Genomic DNA, 15,975 nt, shown 5'->3' with positions numbered 1-15,975 from the left:
CAGGTGAGGTGCTTGAATACTGGAGGTTCGTTAACGTGGTGCCACCATTTAAGAAAGGTGGTAAGGGAAAGCTAGGGAACTACAGACTAGTGAGACTGACATCAGTAGTGGGTATATTGTTGAAGGGAATCCTGCGAGATAGGATTTACATGTATTTAGAAAGGCAAGGAATGACTAGGGATAGTCAGCATGGCTTTGTGTGTGGGAAATCATGTCTCAAAAATTGATTGAGTTTTTTGAAGAAGCAACAAAAAGGATTGATGAGGGCCAATCATTAGATGTGATTTCTATGGACTTCAGTGAGGTGCTTGAAATAGTTCCTCATGGGAGATTGGTTATCAAGGTTAGATCTCATGGAATACAGGGAGAACTGGCTGTTTGGATACAGAACTGGCTCGAAGGTAGAAGACCTTCGAAGGTAGAAGGTTGTGGCAGAGGGTTGCGTTTGTGGGCGGCACGGTGGCACAGTGGGTAGCACTGCTGCTTCACAGCGCCAGAGACCGGGTTCAATTCCCGCCTCAGGCGACTGACTGCGTGGAGTTTGCACGTTCTCCCCGTGTCTGCGTGGGTTTCCCCCTGGTGCTCCGATTTCCTCCCACAGTCCAAAGATGTGCAGGTCAGGTGAATTGGCCATGCTAAATTGCCCGTAGTGTTAGGTAAGGGGTAAATGTAGGAGTATGGGTGGGTTGCGCTTCGGCGGGTCCGTGTGGACTTGTTGGGCCGAAGGGCCTGTTTCCACACTGTAATCTAATCTAATCTAATCACACTGGAGGACGATGGTGTGCCACAAAGATGGGTGCTGGTGTCACTATGTTTCGTCATTATATTAATAATTTTGACATGAACATAGGAGGTACAGTTAACAAGTTTGCAGATGACGCCAAAATTTGAGATATAGTGGGTAGTGAAGAAGGTTACCTCAGATTACAACGGGATCTGGATCAGATGTGCAAATGGGCTGAGGAGTGACAGATGGAGTTTAATTTCGATAAATGTGAGGTGCTGCATTTTGGAAAAGCACATCTGAGCAGAACTTGTACACATTTTGGAAAGGTCCTAGGGAATGTTGCTGAACAAAGAGACCTTGGAGTTCATAACTCCTTGAAAATAGCGTGGCAGATAAGTGGATAGTGAAGACGGTGTTTGGTATGCTTTCCCCTATTGGTCATAGCATTGATTATAGGAGATTGGGGGTCATATTACAGCTGTACAGCACATTGGTTAGGACACTTTTGGAATACTGCGTGCATTTCTGGTCTTTTTCCTATTGGAAGGATGTTGTGAAACTTGAAAGTGTTTAGAAAAGTTTTACAATGATATTGCCATGGTTGGAAGATTTCAGCTATCGGCAGAGGCTGAAAGTACTGGGACTGTTTTCACTGGAGCTTCAGAGGTTAAGGGGTGACATCTTTGAGGTTTATAAAATCATGAGGGGCATGGATAGAATAAACAGGCAAGGTCTTTTCCCCTGGGGTAGTGGAGACCAGAAATGGAGGGAGTAGGTTTAGGGTGAGAGATGAAAGATTTAAAAGGGACCTAAGGGGCAACCTTTTCACGCAGAGTGTGGTTATGTACGGAATGTACTGCTAGAGGAAGTGGTGGAGGCTGTTACAATTGCAGCATTCAAAAGGCATCTGGATTGGTAGATGAATAAAAAAGGGTTGAGTGGGATATGGGCCAAGATGGGACGAGATTACGATAGGATATCTTGGTGGCGTGGACGAATTGGACCGAATGGCCCATTTATGTGCAGTACGTCTCTAGGACTCTCTGGGTCTAAATGTTTTCCACTGTTCATTTACAGACTGACATTTCAGTCTGTTTCCCCTGTTTACCTTGGTCAGTTCTCTCTCAAAATCATGTAGTTGGCTTTGTTACTGATGGTCGGGTGTGATTTATGGTCACTTTAAAGTGTCATAATCTCTTTGAATTCCGATATAATGTCTTGGAGGATCTCGGTGTGATGTTACTCATTCACTCAGCTTCATCACACAACGGTCGATCAGAGATAGTTACATCCCTAGCTATTTGCACAATGTGTTAATCAAAGAAACCCTTACAAAAACATTCAAGGAGGATCTCGGATAATATCACTCCTGCCAATGTGTCTGTCCCAGATTATACAAAGATTGAAGTCTCCAAAAATTATCTCACCACCTTTGCTACAAATTCGAATGAATTCATGTTTAATGCGGGGATGAGCAATGACATACTGCAAGGCAGCATAAAAACTATTCTCCTGCTTGTGTTTTTGACACACAGCACCCAGAATTTACATTCAGGTTGATTCAGCTGCATAATCTGAGGCCGAATGCTTTCTCTGTAATCCCTTTGTTATCCATTAGTGTCAGGGTTCCCATCTTGCTTTTCCATTCTGCCTGAGATCCTGTAAGGTTGTTTACTGTTGAATATTTATGTTCCACCTTTTGTCCAACCTGTAACCACGTCTGTCTTGTGACTAAGTCTCATTTTTCTCTGTGCCACAAGTCTATTACCTTATTGTAGATACTTTGCCCATTCCAAATAAAATGATAATTTCCTATTTCCCACAATGTCCTGTCACAAACCAATTCATTGATGTACAGTTTTCGTTAAACTCTGTCCCTTCCTGTTCCTTTCTGCTTGTCTTCAGCCACATTCCCATGCTGTTTCGAGGCTTCACATTTTCCCTTTGGATTTGGAAGGCTCCTTTCACCTGTACCCTGTCCCTGCACCCTCCATGTCAGTTTAAAATCCTATCCATAAACCTACCGACATGATTGGCCAGGACATTGCTCCCAGCAGTGTTAGTTTTAATTCACTCGTGAGACAGCAGAGAGCGGTGCGAGCTGGGCAGAAGTGAGGTTGGAACGCAGAGCCGGTCGGGAAGGTAAGTGATTGATATTTGTGTTCTAGGTAGGAAGAGGGGTGGGGTGGTCATTCAAGAGCTCAGGGAGTTAGGCTGGAACCTAAAAGCTAGGACAGACAGAGTCGTCATCTCTGGGTTGTTACCGGTGCCACGTGACAGTGAGGCAAGGAATAGGGAGAGATTGCAGTTGAACACGTGGCTTCAAGGATGGTGTAGGAGGGAGGGCTTCGGGTATTTGGACAATTGGACTGCATTCTGGGGAAGGTGGGACCTGTACAAGCAGGACGGGTTGCACCTGAAACACAAGGGCACCAATATCCTGGAGGTAGGTTTGCTAGCACTCTTCGGGGGGATTTAAACTAATTTGGCAGGAGGATGGGATCCAGACTTGTAGTCCAGCAAGTAGGCTAGCTGTTTGTCAGGATGTCCAAGAATGTAGGGAGGCTGTGGAGAAGGTAGCACTGACAGGGAATACTTGCAGACACAGATATGGGTTCAAGTGCGTATAATTCAACGCAAGGAGTATCAGATATAAGGTGGGTGAACTTAAGGCGTGGATCGGTACCTGGGACTATGATGTTGTGGCCATCACAGAAACGTGGATAGAAGAGGGACAGGAATGGTTGTTGGAGGTTCCTGGTTACAGATGTTTCAGTAAGATTAGGGAGGGTGGTAAAAAAATAGAAATGGTATAACGGCTGCAGAAAGGCAGTTCGAGGGGGATCTGCCTTTGGAGGTAGTATGGGCTGAAGTCAGAAATAGGAAAGGTGTAGTCACCTTGTTGGGTGTTTACTATAGGCCCCCCAATAGCAGCAGAGAAGTGGAGAAACAGATTGGGAAACAGATTTTGGAAAGGTGCAGAAGCCAAAGGGTAGTAGTCATGGGCGATTTCAACTTCCCAAATATTGATAGGAAGCTCTTTAGATCAAATAGATTGGATAGGGCGGTGTTTGTGCAGTGTGTCCAGGAAGCTTTTCTAACTCAGTATGTAGATTGTCCGACCAGAGGGAAGGCCATATTGGATTTGGTACTTGGTAACGAACCGGGGCAAGTGATGGGCTTGTTGGTGGGTGAACATTTTGGTGATGTTGACCACAATTCTGTGACTTTCACCTTGGTTATGGAGAGAGATAGATGCGTGCAACAGGGTAGGTTTTACAACTGGGGGAAGGGTAAATACGATGCTGTAAGATAGGATCTGAGGAGCATAAGTTGGGAGCATCGGTTGTCAGGGAAGGATGTCGTGGAAAGGTGGAGCATTTTCAAGGAACAGATGCGACGTGTCCTTGATATGTACCTGTCAGGCAGGAAAGAGATGGTCGTGTAAGGGAACCTTGGTTGACGAGGGCGGTTCAATGTCTTGTACAGAGGAAGAAGGAGGCTTACATAAGGTTGAGAAAATAGGGTTCAAAAACAGCGTTGGAGGGATACAGGATAGCCAGAACAGACCTGAAGAAAGGGATTAGGAGAGCCAAGAGAGGGCATGAAAAAATCTTTGGCGGATAGGATCAAGGATAACCCCAAGGCATTTTATGCGTATGTGAGAAACATGAGAATGACGAGAACGAGGCTAGGTCCGATCAAGGACAGTAGTGGGAAACTGTGTATTGAGTCGGAAGAGATAGGAGAGGTCTTGAATGAGTACTTTTCTTCAGTATTTACGAATGAGAGGGACCGTATTGTTGAAGAGGAGAGTGTGAAACGGACTGGTAAGCTAGAGGAGATACTTGTTAGGAAGGAAGATGTGTTGGACATTTTGAACAACTTGAGGATAGACAAGTCCCCCGGGCCTGACGGGATATATCCTAGGATTATGTGGGAATCAAGAGAGGAAATTGCAGTACCGTTGGCAATGATCTTTTCGTCTTCACTGTCAACGGGGGTGGTACCAGGGGACTGGAGAGTGGCGAATGTTGTGCCCCTGTTCAAAAAAGGGAATAGGGATAACCCCGGGAATTACAGGCCAGTTAGTCTTACTTCTGTGGTAGGCAAAGTTATGGAAAGGGTAATGAGGGATAGGATTTATGAGTATCTGGAAAGACACTACTTGATTAGGGTCAGCCAGCACGGATTTGTGAAGGGTAGGTCTTGCCTTACAAGTCTCATTGAATTCTTTGAGGAGGTGACCAAGCATGTGGATGAGGGTAGAGCAGTGGATGTAGTATACATGGATTTTAGTAAGGCATTTGATAAGGTTCCCCATGGTAGGCTTATGCGGAAAGTCAGGAGGCATGGGATAGAGGGAAATTTGGCCAATTGGATAGAAAACTGGCTAACCGGTCGAAGTCAGAGAGTGGTGGTAGATGGTAAATATTCAGCCTGGAGCCCAGTTACAAGTGGAGTTCCGCAGGGATCAGTTCTGGGTCCTCTGATGTTTGTAATTTTTATTAATGACTTGGATGAGGGAGTCGAAGGGTGGGTCAGTAAATTTGAAGATGATACGAAGATTGGTGGAGTTTTGGATAGTGAGGAGGGCTGTTGTCGGCTGCAAATGGACTTCGATATGATGCAGAGCTGGGCTGAGGTGTGGCAGTGGGAGTTCAACCCTGCCAAGTGTGAGGTTGTCCATTTTGGAAAGACAAATAAGAATGTAGAATACAGGGTTAGTGGTAGGGTTCTTAGTAAGGTGGAGGAACAGAGGGATCTTGGGGTCTATGTTCATAGATCTTTGAAAGTTTCCACTCAGGTGGATAGAGCTTGTAAGAAGGCCTATAGTGGATTAGCGTTCATTAGCACAGGGATTGAATTCAAGAGTCGTAAAGTGATGTTGCTGCTGTACAGGACTTTGGTTGGGCCACATTTGGAGTATTGTGTGCAGTTCTGGTCGCCTCACTTTAGGAAAGATGTGGAAGCTTTGGAGAGGGTGCAGAGAAGATTTACCAGGATGTTGCCTGGAATGGAGAATAGGTCATACGAGGATAGGTTGAGAGTGCTCGGCCTTTTCTCGTTGGAACGGCGAAGGATGAGGGGTGACTTGATCGAGGTTTATAAGATGATCAGAGGAATAGATAGAGGAAACAGTCAGAAACTTTTACCCCGGGTACAACAGAGTGTTACAAGGGGACATAAATTTAAGGTGAAGGGTGGAAGGTATAGGGGAGATGTCAGGGGTGGGTCCTTTACCCAAAGAGTGGTGGGGGCATGGAATGCGCTGCCTTTGGGAGTGGCAGAGTCAGAATCATTGGTGACCTTTAAGCGGCAATTGGATAGGTACATGGATGGGTGCTTAAGCTAGGACAAATGTTCGGCACAACATCGTGGGCCGAAGGGCCTGTTGTGTGCTGTATTGTTCTATGTTCTATGTCCTGTATTGCTGTCTCTGGCTGGCCATAATCCCATGCCCACCCTGACCAGCCTTAGAGCTGGGTGGCTTGCCAGACCATTACAGAGGGCATTTGAGAGTCAATCCCATTGCTCTGTGTCTGGATTCATATGTAGTCTCGACCGGCAGCCTATAACAGATTTCCTTACTTAAAGGGTATTAAGTAGTCAGATGTCTGCTACCGGCATTAAATTCTGGATGAACAGTCTAGTGAGAGTAACACGAGGCCATTGCCTGGCCCACTGATAGCTCGCTCATCCCTGAGTACTGCTCCCAGTGCACCTTCTTCCTGACCGTGATTTGATCCTGATAACTTCCTGCACTCTGGTGATATCACGAAGTCACTCTCCATGTGATATCTGTCACTGTGAGGGTTTAATTGATGCCGGTGACTCCACCTTTTGCAGCTACGCCAGATCCTGAACCAACAGAATTCTCCACTCCAGGGAGACGCAGCAGCACAGACCAGGGATGGAGACTGGGATTTTCCAGGTCCCTGTGGGACTCGGTGCCATTCTCCATGTTTAACCATCACTGCATCAGTCTGATTTCCCATTCTGTTCATATCTCTGTCTCCTGTAGGTATTCACGATGCTCCTGACTCAGCAGAATTCCCAATTCCTGTTTCGTCCACCACCACACTGAAGACAGTTGGTCAGCCAGAGAGATGGAGAGTGAGATCTGGAGCCTTCAGTAAATCCTGCAATGAGGTAAGATCACTCACAGTGAACAGAGCAGAGTGTATTTAATATATCGAACTTTGTTCCAGAAGACATGACACAGATACAGAGTTGAAGCACGAACACAGAGCATGATGGTCCCAGGCTCAATCCTCACCCTCTTGTTTATTTTCATCTCTGCTGTACTGAGCCTTCCTGTGTCAATATAGGAAGTTGACAGTTATCAATCCAGGCTTGTGCTGTCTTAGTGAGGATCAATACAACAGGGGGGGAAGCAGGTCTCCCTCAAGGAGATGGTATTGAACCCTGGGATCTTTCTGTTCTATATTCACACATTGTCTCTTGTCATGTGATAGAGTCATACAGGAAGGAAACATGCCTTTCGGTCTCATTTGTGCCAGTGTCTGGAATACTTGTAATTCCCAGAAAATTTCCTGTTTCTATAACCTCCACCCCTCCCATATTCTGGCTGTATATTTAAAACCTACACCAATGCTGACGACTCTCCCTGTGTGTAAATTGATCCAGTGTCGATAACATGCCCATTCTCACTAATCTCATCCTTCACTCAGAACACTAATTCCTATTTCTATTGTCTTGCACAATACTTACGTGTCCCCGTCTCTGTACACTCCTCCAGCCTGGACCAAAATACCCTTCTGTGTACCTTCCTCAAGCCCCAAGAGAACATAATATCACTGTAACCTTCTGCAGGTCCTACAACACTCCTGCCTCCTGGCCTATAGCACCACATGACCTCAGTAACCTTCTCCCAACCTTACTGAGTTCCCTATCTGCATAAACACCTCAAGACACTTTTAAGGCCACAACAGCACTGCACATCTCTGTTTGCTCCTCCATTCCCTATAGTCCTCCCAGCACCACAAACATTTTCTCGTGTAATTCTGCAATTTGGGGCAGCACGGTGGCTCAGTGGTGAGCAATGCTGCCTCACAGCACCAGGGACCCAGGTTCGATTCCAGCGTTGGGTGACTGTCTGTGTGGAGTTTGCACATTGTCCCCGTGTCTGCATGGGTTTCCTCCGACACTCCAAAGATGTGCAGATCAGGTGAATTCGCAATTCTAAGTTGCCCATAGTGTTAGGTGCATTGTCAGAGAGAAGTGGGTCTGGGTGGGTTACACTTTGGTGGGTCGGTGTGGACTTGTTGGGCCGAAGTACCTGTTATCATGCTGTAGGGTTTTTAATCTAAATTTTCCCTCTGCGTTCCATATTATTGTCCCTAAATATATCCCTCTATCCATAAACAGCCCCAAACCCTTCCAACCTCCAAGTCTGTGTGAACTCCCACAGCTCCAACATCCCACCTTCACTGTGTCACCTTTTTCAGTCCTGAAAATGTGGACATCCTACAATCCTCCCTATCTGCATAATCCTCTCAGGTCCCTGCAACACCCTCGATCTGTGGAAACAACTCCAATGCTTGTGACTCTCCCGATCAGTTTCTACAACACTTATGTAACATCCTCCCGTCGCTCTCACCAGCCCTGTCAATGTAAGCTTCTCCAGTCTCCCCATCAATCTAATCATATCCATAATCTTCTCCAGCTCTTACACCCCTACCTGTGTAAACGTTACACTCCCTTACAACCATCCCTAAATCAGAAACCTCCTCCAGTGTCTGCAATGCTCCTTATCTGTGTTAGTGTCTCCAGGCTCTGTTGCTGTTCCTGTCTCTGTAAGCTCTGACAGATTGTCCAGCTTTCCGGTCCATATAATTTCCAGAACCTCGGCATCCGACATCAACAAATGAAATCATTAACTACAGCCTTCCATATCTCTGTTCGTCCCTGAATTCCATACAACTTCACAGTCTCTGTAAATAGCACCATTCCATAAAATACTCCCTGTCTGCGTAAGCTACCCCAATCCTATACTGAGAAGCCTCACTGTCCTTTTGATCACCTATGGTCCCTTCAGATATCCCTGTATCTTCCCTGACTCCAATGAATACAGCTCATCTCATGTTATAACTCCTCTAACTCATATGTTACTCCCCATCTCTGTGATATTCTAATTCTTTATCTCCAGAGCTTCCTGTCCTCCTCATCGATGTAAGGTTATTGATCTCCTACAGCATGTTTAACACCTGTAGCAACCTGCAACTCCTCAATTCATCCTGTTGCTTTAACCTTCTCAAATGCTACAGCTCATTGTCTTTGTAATATCTTCCAGTATCTACAACCCTGTTGATTTTTGTAACCTCCTCCAGAACAGCACTCCACATCTCTGTGCATCTGATGGGAATGCTACAAACCTGCCTTCACAGTCCTTACTAATTCTCTGAACTCCTGCAGTCCTACAACCCTCAGTATCGCTGGTTCCTCCAATCCCTACAATTCTCCCTGGCTGTGTGAACTGATCCAGCCCCTTCAACCCTCACTATCTCACTCACTCCTGCAGCTCCAACTACGGTCCATTTCAGTGTAATTCCCGGCACCAACAATCCTCCCGGTCTCTATAAACTCCTGCAGCTCCAACTACCACCCCAATCTGTGTAATCTCTAGTCCGTCCAAACCTCCCTTTCTGTAGCTCCAAATACCACCCAATCTGTCTAATCTCCAGTGCCTACAACCTTCCCTTTCTCTAAAATCTTCTATAGTTCCAACTACCAACAATATCTGTGTAATCTCCAGTCCCGACAACCCTCCCAGTCTCTATCTTCTGAAGCTCCAACGACCACCCCTATCTGAGTAATCTCTAGTCCCTATATTCCTCCCAATCTCTGTAACTCCTTCAGGACTGATAACCCTGTAACTCTCCTTGACATCTTTCAGCCCGACAATCGATCTGAACTCTAATCACCATCAGTGATCTCAAACCACCCGAACACTGTAACATTCTCCAGTCTCTCCAACCCAGCTTTTCTCTGTTAGTCTCTCTGGTGTCTGTATTCCCCTTTATCTCCGGTTACAGATCCTTGCTCAGTGAAACAATGCCTCAGTACTGCATCTGTAAGAACACACGAATCTTCGTTGTATCAATAAATGTGCCTCATTTTCTAAAATTTAATGACTGCAAGTTCAACCTTCTCCACCTCTTCTCAACAATATCCTTCCATTTTGAAGATCAGCCTGGTGAACCTTCTCTGGGCTGCCTCCAATGCAAGGACATTTTCCCTCCAGATAGGGGACCAAACCTGTTCACAGTATTCTCAGTGCTGGCTGACTGGTGTCCTCTACAGTTGTTACAAGCCTTCCCTATTTTTATTCTCCATTCCCTTTGGAATCAATGCCAGCATTCCATTTACATTCTCTATGTACTGCTTGCCCTGTATGCCACCTTCCTGAGGTTTATACGCAAGGATTTCCAAGTTACTCTGTGGTGTAGCTTTCTGCAGTTGATCTGAAACCAAGAAGTGACATCAATAATCAGGCAAGTGCTGGAATATATGGTAAACGATATGCCAGAAATACTAACTGCACGGTTAGAAACCTACGGAAAAAGCGCAGTCCATACAACCATCATTTATAGGAGTAGAATTAGGCCATTCGGTCCATCGGGTCTATTTCACTATTCGGTTATGGTTGATTTGATTCTCAACCTCGTTCTCTCACTTACTCCCTGTAACCCTTGATCTCCTTACTCATCAAGAACCTAGCTATCTCTGAATCACTTAGCATCCACAGCCCCATGAGGTAGTGAGTTCCATCACCCTATGGTTGAATAAATTCCTCCACATCTCCATTCTAAAGGGTCGTCCCTTCACTCTGAAACTGTGCCCTTGGCCCCTAGTCTCTCCTGCTCGTGGAAACATCTTGCTCCCGTCCACTCCATCCAGGCCCCTCAGTATTCTGTAAGTTTTAATGAGATTCTGCCGCTGTCTCTGAAACTTCATCAAGTGCAGACCCAGAGACTTCACCTGCTCCTCAAATCTTTCTTGGAAACCCATTTCTCGTACCCATTCACTTCCTTTGTCCAGAGTCTTAATGTATAACGCATGGAGTATAGTCCCAACACAGACCCCTGCGGAGCTCCCCTCAGCGCAGTTCCCATTGTGAAAAAGACCCTTTTTTCACACTCTCTGACTTGTGCCAATCAGACAAATCCTCTATCCATGCTAAGCATGTTGTTCTGAAACAGAAATTTCATTTCACACCCACTGCTGGATTTATGTTTCTGTCTGGCTGTAAACAGTAGAGTTTCACCATTACCTTCCCATCCGTAATTCCCTGGAGAAGGTGGTAGGGAGCTGCCTTCCTGACCCACTGCAGGCCTTTATGTGTAGGGGCAGACACAGTGCTGGGAGGATGGAGCGTGTCTTGGAGGGCACGTTGGAAATGCTGGTGTTCCCGTGCACCTGTAACTAATGTACTTCCAGGGTATAGTGTTTCCGGGTTAATGAAGTGCTGTTGAAAGAGCCTTCCTCAGTGGTCTCTGTGCTACTTGTAGATCTTTTATTCCTTCATTCATTCATGAACATGAGCTTTGTTAGCTGAGCCAGCATTTATCGTTGAGTTTGAGTTGTCCCTGAGAAGGTGGTGGTGAGCTGCCTTCCTGAGCCACTGCTGTTGTTATCTGTGTACCCTCCAGCAGGCGCTATAACACTCCTCATGTCTGTAACTGCATCGAGAGAATGCAGCTCTCCCTTTCATATCTGACATCCTCCCCGCCATATAAATCTGACAGTTCTTCAGAATATCTCACCTCCTCCATTCCCATCTGTGCGAGAGATCACTAAAATTTCTTTATTCTTGTTTTAACTTCTAATCACCCAAAATCGCTCCCTTTTCAAAATTGTAACTCCTTCAGTTTATGTTACTCTCCATATAACTGTAATCAATGACAGCACAGGTTCCCTTCCTAAATGTCTATTATTACAATGGTTGTATGTGTTAAATTGGCAATTTTCTTACTCCTTTTCCATCTCAGGAATTCCAATCCCTACAATCCCACGATTTGGAATGCTCCCATTCTCTGCACCTCCTCATGTTCTGACGATCCTTGAAAACCACCAGTGCCACAAAGGTTTATATTCCCCCAGCTACTGCAAGTCTTCTCACTCTGTCACATCCAAGTCTCCATCCAAGTCTCCAGGACCAGACAACATTTGCTGGATGTCAATTTGCTTTTATTGAAGTCTACACATCACTGTAACCAGTTCAGAAAAAAGCCCTTTAGACTCTAGAAAGCTCCGTCATGAACAAACCACCATCTTTATATTTCCTTTGCCTTCTTCAGTGTCTGCAACTGTCGCTATATCTTCCAGGAAACTTCTTTAGTTGCTGCAGGTCTGCCTAGCTCCCCAGATAACCTGTTCCATCCCATATAGCTCGCTCAATCACTGTAAAACACTATGCTCTGTCTAACCCTCCTCTTTCCCACTGTCTTCCAGGCACAACAGCGATTCTGTAAGAGAGCAATGCAGAATGGGATGTTATAAATCTCAGCTGAGGCTTGAGGCCTACCATTACCTGGGAGTCACAAAGGGAGAGAACCTGAGAGAGATCAGCACAGAGCGGGTGAATGTAAATCAGCAGCGAGGATCGAGGCCGACTGGGACTTGGAGTTAGAGAAGCAGCAGAGCAGGAGGCTCGAAATCAGCACCGAGTCACAGAGAGAGTGACCATGTAACGGAGCAACTTGGAGCAGGAGCATGAGGCTAACATACCTGGGAGTTACAGAAGCAGTAACGTGGGAGGATATAAATCAGCACTGAGGATCAAGGCCTTATCGTGCCGAGGAGTCACAGAGACGGTGACCCTGTGAGGGAGCGGAATGGAGGTGGAGCTGGAATATTACATGTACCTGGGAGTCACAGAGACGGTGACCCTGTGAGGGAGCAGAGTGGAGGTGGAGCTGGAGGATTACACGTACCTGGGAGTCACAGAGACGGTAACCCTGTGAGGGAGCAGAGTGGAGTACAAGCTGGAGTACCAAATGCACCTGGGAGTTACAGAGACGGTGACCCTGTGAGGGAGCAGAGTGGAGTACAAGCTGGAGTACTCCATGCACCTGGGAGTTACAGGGATGGTGACCCTGTGAGGGAGCAGAGTGGAGTACAAGCTGGAGTACTACATGCACCTGGGAGTTACAGAGACGGTGACCCTGTGAGGGAGCAGAGTGGAGTGGGAGCTGGAGGATTACACACACCTGGGAGTTACAGTGATAACTTTCTGTTGCTGGGACCTACCTGCACTGAGTTTGAAAGAAATGCAAGAGCCATCACAGAAAAGGCTGTAATGTCACTGGCTGATAAATACACTGTTATTACTGACTGTCAGTTAATTGTTGGAAGTCTGCAAATTTAGTTTTTCAACTTCTGAAATAAGGGTTGAACACAGAAATAAGAGGGACAAGTGAAATTGTGAGCCAATATAATAAATTACCCTGAGTAAGCCACAGTTGAATAAGGGACTTAACCATATTGCTATTTCCAGAATATTAACTTCATTCTAAGTAATTAATTAAGTTACTCCAGACATGTTGTATTTTAAGACATGGTAAGACATACTTGTCAGATGGAAAATGTGTTCTGTTACATTGGGAAGTCATAACCCCCTGCTCGTGACCTAGATGGACACTGGGTCATGGAGCTCAGACAGTGACGAGAGACTCTATGGGAGATCTGTGATGCTGAGAGTTAGGGAGATAACACACACGCAGAGCAGATCACCCTGCAGACATGACGGGCTGGAAGAAGGAAGGGTCTGGGGAACTAAGCAATCGGAGAGCAACTGTCAGAGAATACAAGAATATCCTGGTGTCTCCCTCCCAATTCAGATTCCCAGTTTGGAAGCTGATGAAGGTATTGGCTGCTCAGAGGAGTGAAGTCAGAGCCATGTCTGTGGCCCCATAAGCAGCCTGACTGTACAGGAGGGGAGGGAGAGGGAAGGAGAAGCAATAGGCACAGGGGAGTCAGGAGAGTGAAGAAGGTGTCAGTGTTTCTGTAATTCCAGGATAGTGGGGTTAAGAATGTCACGTGGCTGCAGGACATTCGTCTGGGGGACAGTGAGCAGACAAAGGTCATGTCCATGTTGGTAGGAATGACCTGGGTAGGAAGGGTGAAGTGGTCTGGGAGTCAGAATTTAGGGAGCTAGGTGGATGGTAAGCAAGCCAGTCCGCAAATGTAGCAATCCCTGGAATACTCCCAGTGCCATGTCCAAGTGAGAACAGGACTCGGAGTTTTAGGTAGATGAGAGTGTGACTGGAACGATGGTGCAGCAGGAAGGGCTTCAGATTCCTGGAACTGGTTCTGGAGAAGGCAGCAACTGTACAAGCTGGATGGGCTAACGTGACAGAGCTGGGACTGAATTCCTTACGGGGTGTGTGGGGGGGATTGTAAATAATTTGGTGTGTGCTTAGGATCCAAAAATGAATATTAGAGGAGACTCCCAGGATTCTCAAAATAATGGGAGATACAGTTGGTACTAATTTACAACAACAAGTTTATCAGTGGAAGATGGAGTAAGAAAAAAAGCCTTAATCTGAGGTACTGTGCATGGACGTTAATACTCGAAATGTGCGGAGTTCCAGATGCATATTGTGGAAATCAGATGGACGGATCACCGAGAGCTGGCTCAAGGAATGGCAGGACTGCGTGTTAAATATTGGTGGGTATAAGGGATTCTGAAATGATAGAAGGGAAGGGAAAGGATGAAGGTAGAAGTGTTGGTTTAGATTAGCGTTAGTTAAGGAGACCAAGAGAAAGAGGATCCGTCCAAGAACAGAATGAATTTGGCTGGAGCTACAGAACAATAAGTGTACAATTACACTGAGGTACATTCTGTCGGCCAGCAACCATTGGAAAGGATGGAGAGAATAAATAGGCAGGTTCATTTGAGACCGATGACAATACTACAGATCGGTTATACTGAGAAACTTAATGTTTCCAGAAAGAGACAGGGATACTGGTGGTGAAAGGTCACCAGGGGCAAGTGTTCCTGGGTTACATGGAGGAGGGCTGACTGCAGGAGTATGCGCCCAGCCCAATAGGGCATGTACTTTTGGACCTGGTCCTTGGGAAATAGGTGGGGCAAGTGGATCCAGTGTCAGTAGGGGAACGTTTTGGGGCGCAGCGATCATTTTATTGTAAAGATCAGGGTGATGGTAGAGAATGATGTGCAATAATTGAGAGTGAGAAACATTAGTTGACTGCGAGCAGCCTTCAATGGAGCAAGAATGAAGGCCTGTGAAATTGTAGCTTTAAAATAGAGTGAACCAGGTCAGATTGAGCTGGTTATGGGGATGTGGTTGCAGTGTGACCATGACTGAGATCTGAATAAACAAAGGTTTTCCCCATTTCTACAGGAAGGGTAAATAGGCCAACACAGTGAAGTAGCATTGTGTATAAAGGATAGGATCAGTATTATTGTGATTCTAATCAATTTATACACTGTTCCTCCCTGCACTCCCCCCTCATCCCTGCGTATTGATCATGTCAAACATTGGTAACCTTTGAAAAATTCAGTATAGAGGAGATCACTCTGTCCACTCTGTGTATTGGTAAAGATGTGACGACGATGTTTTTAAAGCCCTAGTTCTGTCTCCCTGAACAGTGTAGGACTTCAAGTGCAGATCCAGGCACATTATTAAAATGGTTTGAGTTTCTGCCTCTACTCCGCTTCCATGTGTGACACCCAGATCCCGACCATACTCTGGGTGAAATAACAACTTTCCTCACCACTTCTCAAATATTTCAACAAATTACATTAAATATTCGCCGCTTGTAATTGAGCTCTTCAACAGGAACAAGGTGTTCTCTCCCTTTCTAACCAGGCTCCTGACAATATGTGCACCCCAATCAAATCTCCTGTCAGCATCTACCATTTCAATTTTTCCTCGTACCTGCACTTCCAATGTCACAGGATAACGAATCTCCTCTGTACCCTGTCCAGTCCAATTCCATCCTTCCATGTGATGGGGTGACCAGAACTGTACACAGTGCCCAAGCTGTGACTGAACTCATTATTTATACAGTTCCTGCATAAGCTTGCTGCTTTGAAGTTCCGTATTTTGTCTGACCGAGGAAATAATGCCATTTGCTATATTAACAAGATTATTAATGATTCCAGCTTCCTTCTGCCCACACGGACTATACTGTCATTTATTGTACATATCTCTCTATTGCTGATGTCCCCAAATGCCTTGCCTTGCAGTTCTCTG

This window comes from Chiloscyllium plagiosum, unplaced genomic scaffold (genome assembly GCF_037043375.1).
Source record: "Chiloscyllium plagiosum isolate Xiang-an unplaced genomic scaffold, Cpla_swu_hap1 HiC_scaffold_44, whole genome shotgun sequence".
NCBI classification, from domain to species: Eukaryota; Metazoa; Chordata; class Chondrichthyes; order Orectolobiformes; family Hemiscylliidae; genus Chiloscyllium; species Chiloscyllium plagiosum.
This window is presented reverse-complemented; position numbering follows the sequence as displayed.